The sequence below is a fragment of the Coloeus monedula genome (genome assembly GCF_965178545.1).
Source record: "Coloeus monedula genome assembly, chromosome: 5".
Taxonomy (NCBI): Eukaryota; Metazoa; Chordata; class Aves; order Passeriformes; family Corvidae; genus Coloeus; species Coloeus monedula.
In genome coordinates this window covers 52,670,763-52,680,120 of record NC_138785.1, presented here as the reverse complement: position 1 = coordinate 52,680,120, position 9,358 = coordinate 52,670,763, and positions in this window count along the sequence as shown.

Genomic DNA, 9,358 nt, shown 5'->3' with positions numbered 1-9,358 from the left:
CAAAGATTACTACAATACTGAAAGTCAGTGAAAGAGTGTCAGCACAGTGCCGATAACGAGTTATGCTGAGAGTGTCACCAGTCCTGACTGACCCTGCCCACCACCCCAGGGCTCCCCCTGCCCTGCCTGGGGCCCCAGATCCCATTTACCTCCAGGGGGGCCGGACCCTGCCAGCCTGGCTATGGCCCCACTGGAGATACTTGTGCTGGGGCTGTCCTGGCGCTCTCGGCTGCCCCATGCCTGACTGGGGCAGCAGGACACACTCTGGATGTGGGATCCAGCCCTGCTACCCCCAGGGAGTCCCCACTACTCCCCACATCCCAGCCCCAGGGAGCCAGCAGCCCCTTGCTGCACCATGACATGAACCATGAAAAACAATTCAAGTAAAAAAGATGTTAAAGAAAGAAATGCAACAAACGCCCCAGAAAACTTAAATGATTTTTTCAATATCCACTCAAATCAGATTTTTCTAATCTGAGCTCCAGCTCAAACTTCAAGTGCAAATCACAGCAAGTTTATCACCTTGCTCCCCAAGCGTTTAAACATATTAGAGGAGAGCCCCTGGTCAGACCCAACCTGGACAACCCAAACCAGGCAACTCTTCTACGGGCAACTGCCTGCAACCATGGGCCACCAAGCTGAAACCCTCTGCAAGGGAGCAGCTGAGCCACAGAGAGTACATGCCTTGCAGCCCAAGTTCTCATTGTCATAAACACAAGAGGGAAAACCCAGCATAAAGCAAGTCTATTCTCTGCAATGGAAATAACTGTTCAGTGTTCTCTCACACACACCAAAAAAAAAAAAAAAAAAGAAAAAAAAAAGTTGAGCATCAGCATATTTCAAACCTACATCAAATGGAAAGCTTCCATAAAATAAACCTATGAGGTAACACCAACATTCAGACTTCTCTTATCTGCTATGTAAAAAAGCCCAGTGTAGTTTTCAAATTAAAAAAAAAAAAAACAAAACACAAAAAACCAAAACATTTGTATGCATTTTATATTTACATACGTGTTTCTATACCTTCAACTCTACCATGACACTGCTGAGTGTCAGGAATTCTTAGCCATTTTTCAGACTACAGTACACAATTTTCACAATAAATGTGAAAGAATCACTTATTTGAGAAAAAATTTTTAAGTGCCACACTCAATTTCCACCGTAAAAATCAGATTTTAAATAATCATGTGAGAACGAAATCTTACTCAGTCCTTCAGATGTTGATTCAAATAAACACAAACAGTGCCAGCTTGAAGAATCCATTTTGCTCAGGCAATTCTGAGAGTAAAATTCAGTAACTTGAGAAAACAGAAAATCACAGAGAAAAAATGTTACTAGAAGCACGAGTAAACTGTATTTTAAGACTTCTCTCAAAAACGACACGTTTTTTTAAGACACACAGACACTGTAACTTCAGCTACCAAGCAACTATGTTTCCTGTATTCAGAGGGGCCACTTATGAAGTATCATTTAAATCTTTCGGTTTTCCTTTGATACAAAAAGAATTACTAGGGGAGCTGGTTGGCCAATATCTACTATTATTAATGTTCCTGTACTTGATGTAATCCTTTATAGGTGAGTATGAAGACATACATAGCAATAAAGAACAGGCAATAGGATGGGAAACTATGAAAAGAGTTGGCATTTCTATGAAAGCTTTTGAATCTTGGAAACTCATGTTTTACTTGATAGTCTTCAAAGTCAATAACACAATTTAAAGGGAATTTGCAATCTTTCATAGATAATCAAAGAGACACTGAGGAAGACTAAGTTTAGCACCTTCTCATTTAGCAGTAGGTAAACCCTGGATTATTAAAAAAATTCAGATCACTGCCGAGATTCCACATATGACAACAGGAGTGGAAACCAGCCCAGTCCACCCTCAAGGAAGTTAATTATTTCCTAGAGAAAACGCAGCAAGAGTAGAACCCAAAATCTGGCACTGCAGAATTCTTCAGCTCAGCAAAGTTCTAAGCAAGCAGGAACCTGGAAATAAATAAATTCCACAAAGATGGAGGGTTTTCCTTCCCTTTTAAAGAACGAAGGTAATTGTCTGGGCAAGTGTTACTATGGAGACTTCCCATTAAAAACTGAAATTCAAAAATAGAAAGTCTTATTTTCTAAAAGATATTTCAGATTTGATTGTTTAAGTAAAATACCATTTTTATCATCATTTGAAGGGTGAAACAAGAAACACTGACTTGGAAATAAAATTTTTAAAATTAATCTTGACCTTATGCTGTATTTATAGTTTCAATTTCCTAAATGTGATTTAGTTTTCCAGAAGATTAATTCTTACCAATGTATCTCATTTTTGCTAAATGAGAATATAATACCTCAACATTTATTAAGGTCTGTGATTATGGTATTTCATGTATTTATTCAAATGCCTATATTATACATTTTAATTACATTGAAACAATGAATCTTAATAGATTATCTCTCTGGAATTTTGGTATCTCTCCTTGCATGTAGATGGAAATTGGAATCCACTAAATAGCACAAGAGCATCACTTCAAAATTAAATGTATTAAAACTTCTTCAACATGCTGAATACACAAGGAAGTTAATTTATGAAAGTTATTCTACATTAAAAACTAATTTATTTTTAAACAATTCTGTTGATAAAACTTGCTTTCAGACATTGGGTCCTACATTTTAGAACACAGATATCACAAAATGTTTAAGAGTAATTGTTAGAAGCAGATTAAAATTTTTTCTTTGGTCTTTCCAACATGAAATGCCCTTGGCAGAGACCTTTTTTTCCTTACCATCATGAAAACAAAACAGAAACTCCTCACCTTGTTCCCTGGCCATGCTTTTCAAATTTCATGCATTCACATACACTACGAGAGACATGAGTCTTAGGACTCCCTTCTCCATTAACAATTTTACTTGACATCTCAGGGAGGTTTGTTTTTAAGTTTTCCTTCATTTTGAACCTTCACAATCCTAAACTCCAGATCAGACAATCCTTGAACTGAACTAGTCGAGTAAAAAGAAAACAGGAAATACTGCCTGTCCCTAAAATGGTACTACTGCCGACCACTTCTGCAAATTCTCTCCCACCTGCTTTGGGACTTTTTCAGTTTCAAACTATGAACTGTTAAAGTTTTGAAGAATCTAAATGTGTATCTTGGACTCTGTAATAAAAATTGAAAATATTATAGCAATTTAATGCTTTAACATAAGCAGCAGTAACTTTTTAAGTGTTTTATTGTTAAATGCCATTTTAACTTCTTTTAGATGATTTAGTCCAATTTCACAACAGAATTTATTACATGTAGCTACTCCCCCACTCCCTACTTCTTTCTCTTTTAGTGAGAGAAAAGAAATATTCCCTTGTACAACTTAGTCTGGAAAACAGGATTCTCTCAAAGAAGCAGGAAAAACATGGCCTCTCTTGATTTTGTTTCTAATCCAGTTGTTGTAGTACACATCCTAAGCAGTCACCTCACAATGACTGTTAAAAAAGCTATCGAGGTTACATCATTCTCTGGCTCTGAATCTTGACAGAAATTATTATAAACAGGATTTAACAGGTTTTTGCTTTAATTCATGGTTCAGTAACTATATACTAACAACTGAGACACCTTTCATTCTTTAACAAAACAAAAAACCCCAGAAGTCTTTCAGGAAATACAGCCTCCCAATATTACGTCAGGTTGAAGACAACTTAAACACTCAACCAACCCCACAATAAAACCATGTCACATGAAGACAGCAGTTTAACTCATTTATTTGCTCATTAAGCTCCCTTCTGTTTATTCTGAGCTAGAGATTAGCTTGATTATTATGAGGGTGCAGAAGCAGAAAGGAGAAAGGCAACACCCTCAGCTATTCACCTTAACCTCACGCATGGCCAGATTTCCAATAACCTGTGATCACACATCCTATCCCCTCCCTGCTCTTAATACTTGGAGCCAGTACCAAGTAATTTACCTGGACTTATGCAAAATTAAGGGAAGGTAAGTCACAAAGTCAAGACAACTACAGAGAAAAATGAATGTATGAATGAGATTAAAATTCTGTTTACTTATTTGAGGACAAACCATAGGGATCTGGCCAAGAATTAATAACCTAGGTTGTTTCCATCTCACATCTCCTTAGTTCTTACTTGAGATCCTCTTCCAGAAATAAAATATTAAATAATTTAGGGGCATTTCTCAGATTAGCTTTTTCATAAAATCTTCAGAAAAAAAAAAATCCACACAAATGTCCTTAATTTCAATTGTCCTGCTTTCATCTGGGATAGAGTTGATTTCTTCTCGGTAGCTGTTAAAGTGCTGTGTTTTGGATTCAGAGCAAGAATGGCGTTGACAACACACTGATGTTTTGGGTTTTTGGGGAAGTCATGTTTATCCTAAGTCAAGGACTTCTTTTTCTTGTCTCATGCTCTGCCAGTGGGGAGGTACACAAAATAAACTGGGAGGGAGCAGAGCTGAGACAGGTGACCTGAACTGACCAAAGGGATATTCCACACCATAGAACATCGTGGCCACTGTGAGATGTTTGGGGTGATGGCGTTTGTCTTCCCAAGTCACTGTTACATGTGATGGGGCCCTGCCCTCCCGAGGATGGCTGGACACCTGCCTGCCCATGGGAAGCAGTGAATTAATTCCTTGTTTTGCTTTGCTTGTATGCATGGCTTCTGCCTTCCCTACTAAACTGTCTTCATCTGAGCCCACGAGTTTTCCAGTGTTTATCCTTGCAATTCTCTCCCCAATCCCATTAGTGCAGGAGTGAGCAAGCAGCTGCCTGGGGCCTGGCTGCTGACTGGGGTTGAACCAGGATATCAATACAAGATGCACTACAGAAAGAGATTTTGCTGTGGCCAGAAGTGGTACAAGTTTCTCCAGAATCAGTCTCCAGAACAGATGAAATATTACAGATTTTTAATGCCGCAGTTTTAGTTTGGTAGGTAAAAGTGACACAGGCGTTAATCTAACAAGTATACATCATACTTTGCCAGAACAATGCCAGTCTGATTTTGGTTACCTTTTACTCATTAATCTGCTGTTTACATAGACTTGCAAAAAAACCTCATCCAATTAGCATCTGCAAAAAAACAACCATACTAGAGATCCAGCATTAATCAAAATCAAGACAATTTATCAAAAGCCTTACAAAGGAATATGCATACTCCACCCTGACTGGGAATTACTTTTCCACATTCATGCATGAGTGTTAATTACCAGGCGATGCACGCTGCTATTGTTTTGACATACGACACACAGATCCTGTTCTTCCTCATTGCTCTGATTAAAAATTTGGCTCAGAGAGAAGTTTACATTGTTCCTTTTAATAACCGCACCAGTTACTTCCAGGCCGCTTCCAGGCAGGAGAGGGGCTGAGTCGCTGGGTCCTGACTAGCCATAGCTCTGCCCCAGCCCCATGAGGCACCTCAGATCTCCCATTAAACTGGGACTTCTTCAAATTTTTTGGTTTAATTTTTTTTTTCACTGACCCACTCCAACCTTTTTGAATTATCAATAAAAGCTTCATAGCTCCCTCTGCTGCCAGCAAGTACATAATTCAGTTACTCTACACAAAATCTGCTTACACCTGACAGAAAACATTGCATTCCTGTCTCTATGCATATATATGTGTAGAGTCCTTTGAAAATAAGATTTGGGAAATATTAAGGGTATTCTATTCTAAGGCTCTCCTAAGATTTCTGCTTTTATTGGATAATTATTCTTACTGTAAATCAATATTGAAGACCAATAGTTAAATACTATTTTAACATGATAATTTCAAAATACTGCCTTATTCAATATGAAAATCAAACCATATTATTACCTGAGTATTTAGCTGGATATCTACCCACAGAGCAACAGTCAATTTTTCAGAACATTTCAGAGATAAGAGCACAAATTGCTCAAAAAGCTCAAACTGCTTCTGCCCTATCGCTACTATTCAGTCCATCTTCCCAAGTCTTTCACATTCCCATTGCTGCCTCTTCTCTGAACCTGCCCTCCCCATCCATGCCTCTCCAAACCTGCCCCTCTTCATCAGGTACCAGGTAGGTTTGTTAGTAGTTTTGCTGTTGCTGTTCTGCTCCATGCTACAGCTATGAAAACTGTACTGCATCCAACACTCTCTGTTCCCCAGGACCATTGCAAGACCACCACCATAATCGTGCCATAGGAGCTCAAGTGCCTCCTACCTGCCTCTGCTGCACTTCTAACAACTCTGTAGCCCAGAAGAGACAGGACTGGGATGACTGGCTGAAAACAGGCAAGGAAAGGACAGCTAATGAGGGAAGGGGGCATCAAGAGGGTTTACACATATAAAACTGAGGGGTTACACCGGCAGAAAAACGCATTTGCTAATACATCCTCCTCCATATCGTAGCTGCAGCTACACTCGATGCCACTGCATCTCTACAGCACACTAGAGGCGGCCGAGAGATAATTTAAGAGGTGTTTCAGTTACTACAGGCCTACTCAGCCAAAGACCAACATCGACCCACACAAGGCCTGACATACAGAAACAGACGGCCAAGCACTACCCTCATAACTGGCTCTGCACTAAGGCCGTGCTACAGGGGACTTGGCTTCACATACCTAAACTTAGTAGCAAAATATACCACCAACCCACTCTTTTCCTCCAGATAATTTGGGAACAACAGATAATTTGGAGCACAGAGCTGTGTAACAGCACAGAGCTTTCAGACCTTGCCACTGTCTGTTTGAAGGCTTCTGCCACCTTCTTGCTTCCAGCACTACAAGGACGGCATCTCTCTTACCTTTTCTTTGAAAGTTAGAGGAACAGACTCCTACTTTTCCAAACTTTTCAGCTTCCTTTTCCTTATCCTGCTCCAGCCTTACATATCCTTTTATTAGTTTTGCCTCAGCAGATGACCTTAACCCACCAGGAAGGCAGCTCCAAGGCTGACAGGGTGCCCTCCAGCTCTCCACAAAGGTAGCTCCAGAATCAGCTAGCCCCCTCAGAGAAGGGAAAGGGAGCATCCAGAACAAGAGATACCATCAAATTACGGCTTGAGTAAACATCAGCAGCACCTTAGTGCAGGCCCCCGACCACTGGGAAAAAAACCTAAAAAATTTAGAATTAAAAAAAAAAAAAAAAATCAACAAGAAGTGGAAATTTCAGATGTCAGTACTTTGAGCCTAACCTCCCTCAAACAAAATCCCAAAATGCAGGATTTCACAAAACACTGAGGAAAAAAATTAAATCTAAATTCATCTTTATCTGTCAAAGTCTTACATGCTGTTCATTAATATTAGATAGCCAAGGCTTAACCACTCTTCTTGTTTATTCAATAGCAGTAGCATTACTCACTTAGCAGGGAAAAGAAAAACACCAGCCTAAAGTGCACAGAAACCGTAAATTAATAGATACAAATTGATTCACACTTCAAACTACAGGGCACAGGTGGGAGTCCCTGAACAACCACTAAACATCCAGGAAACTTACTTCCTTAGGAGAGACAGTCTCACATTCCAGCCCAGTAGGCACTTTCAGCACTACCAAGCCAGAACAGATCATATGTCCTCCTCTCTTCCAGACAGGGCTAATCTCATAAAAACGATCTTCTTAACCCACATAATTTTGTATTAGTATGCAGTTAAGTACAAGCTCAATTCATTTGTAGGGGGGGAAAAAAAACTCAAAAGAAAACAACCAGAAAACAAACTTATCTGGAACCCTTTTCTCCTGTCATTTCTTATCATGCTTCTAGTGCCCATTTCCCTCTTCTGCCTTTCACTTCAGCTCTGCTACATAGCCCCGCAACTCCAGCAGCCTCAAAAGAGCTCCCCACTCCAAGCTGTACGCACACACTGCTGGAATACTGGAGTCTGGGATCATTTCTACAGACGTTGCATAGCTGCAACATCTATCTGCACACTTAAGTACACCTGTGCTTTAGCATTCCCCCAGAATGAGACCAGCTGGCTGAAATAACCCTTTCACCAAGTGAAACACAACACATTTGGGAGTACAGGAACCATATACGGTACCAATTTTGTCAAAGTTCCTGTACATGTGAAAAACAGGGATATAGCTGAAATAACCCTTTCACCAAGTGAAACACAACACATTTGGGAGTACAGGAACCATATACGGTACCAATTTTGTCAAAGTTCCTGTACATGTGAAAAACAGGGATATAGCTCAGAAGAAAATGGGAATGAGAAACCAGGTACACTATTGCCATGCTCTTCAACTTAGATTGTTTTATAAAGAGATTCAAAAGTAAAGAAATGCTTTAATCCTTACCATGTTTGAAAAATACATTGCACATGGACTCTGTGTTCTTTACTAGTAAGATCAGATTTTATTAAACATAGAAGTAGCTCCCTAGACTGTTTTGCTACAGCAGCAGGAGGTAAGATCCTGAATTTCGGAATAATGCTTTACTAAAAAATGAAGTGCCTGCATTGGGGAAAAGTAACAGAAGAATTATCCATGTAAAAAAACCAAAATCCATTTGAAAAAAATTAATTGTGTTTCTTTTGAGGACTTGTCTGTGTCAGTCCAGTTATAATAGAATTTCTCAAACTTTAATACAGCAATCCTCTTGTATATCAATATATGTACATATTATCAAAAAAAAAAGTGTACTACACAGAATTCTTATGTAGAAGAAAAAAGGAACAACAACAAAAAAAAAACCTGAAAATGAGACTCACAGTGTGTTGAATTTCCAGAAGCTTCAGCAGCAGCACTGTCTCAATTCTGTTTGAAAATTAAGGCCTGGAAGGACTTTTTTTTTTTTACATTCTGAATATAAACCACAGCTGTATATCAACCTCTGAAATTCAAATACAGAGCTCAAAACAGATCCTACATGATGCTGCTAGGAACACTGAAATAATAAAAAACCCCAAACCTGCCAACAGGATGGTACACTGATAATCCCATCTCAGCTAGCCACAACTTGCTTCAAGGCTCCTTCACACTATTCATACAGCAAAACCCACTTTTAATGCCCTTTACAGATCACAGTCATCTGTGAGAACATAATGCAACAAACTAAGCACTATGGTATCACAGACGGACACAGGCTTAGAGGAAACAACTGCAAAGAGCTTCCTGTTATTTGTGAATTTTTGTTCCTTACCTTGTGAAAAAAATTAAGAATAATATTGAGTATTTTTTAAAAGCTCCATGTCAATTATAATAAGAAGTTAAAAGCCTTGATACTTCTATTCTAAGATACCAGCTTGGGTTAAAGCACAGATTTCTGTGCTTTAGATCTGAAGCTGAAGTAGTATTTGCAATTGTCCTTTCTGAAGAAAACAAAACTGCTCTGAAGTACATCACACTATAACCTAACCTTCTCAATACCTCCATAAACAAAAACTTAAGAGGCAAAAAGAGTGCATTTTAC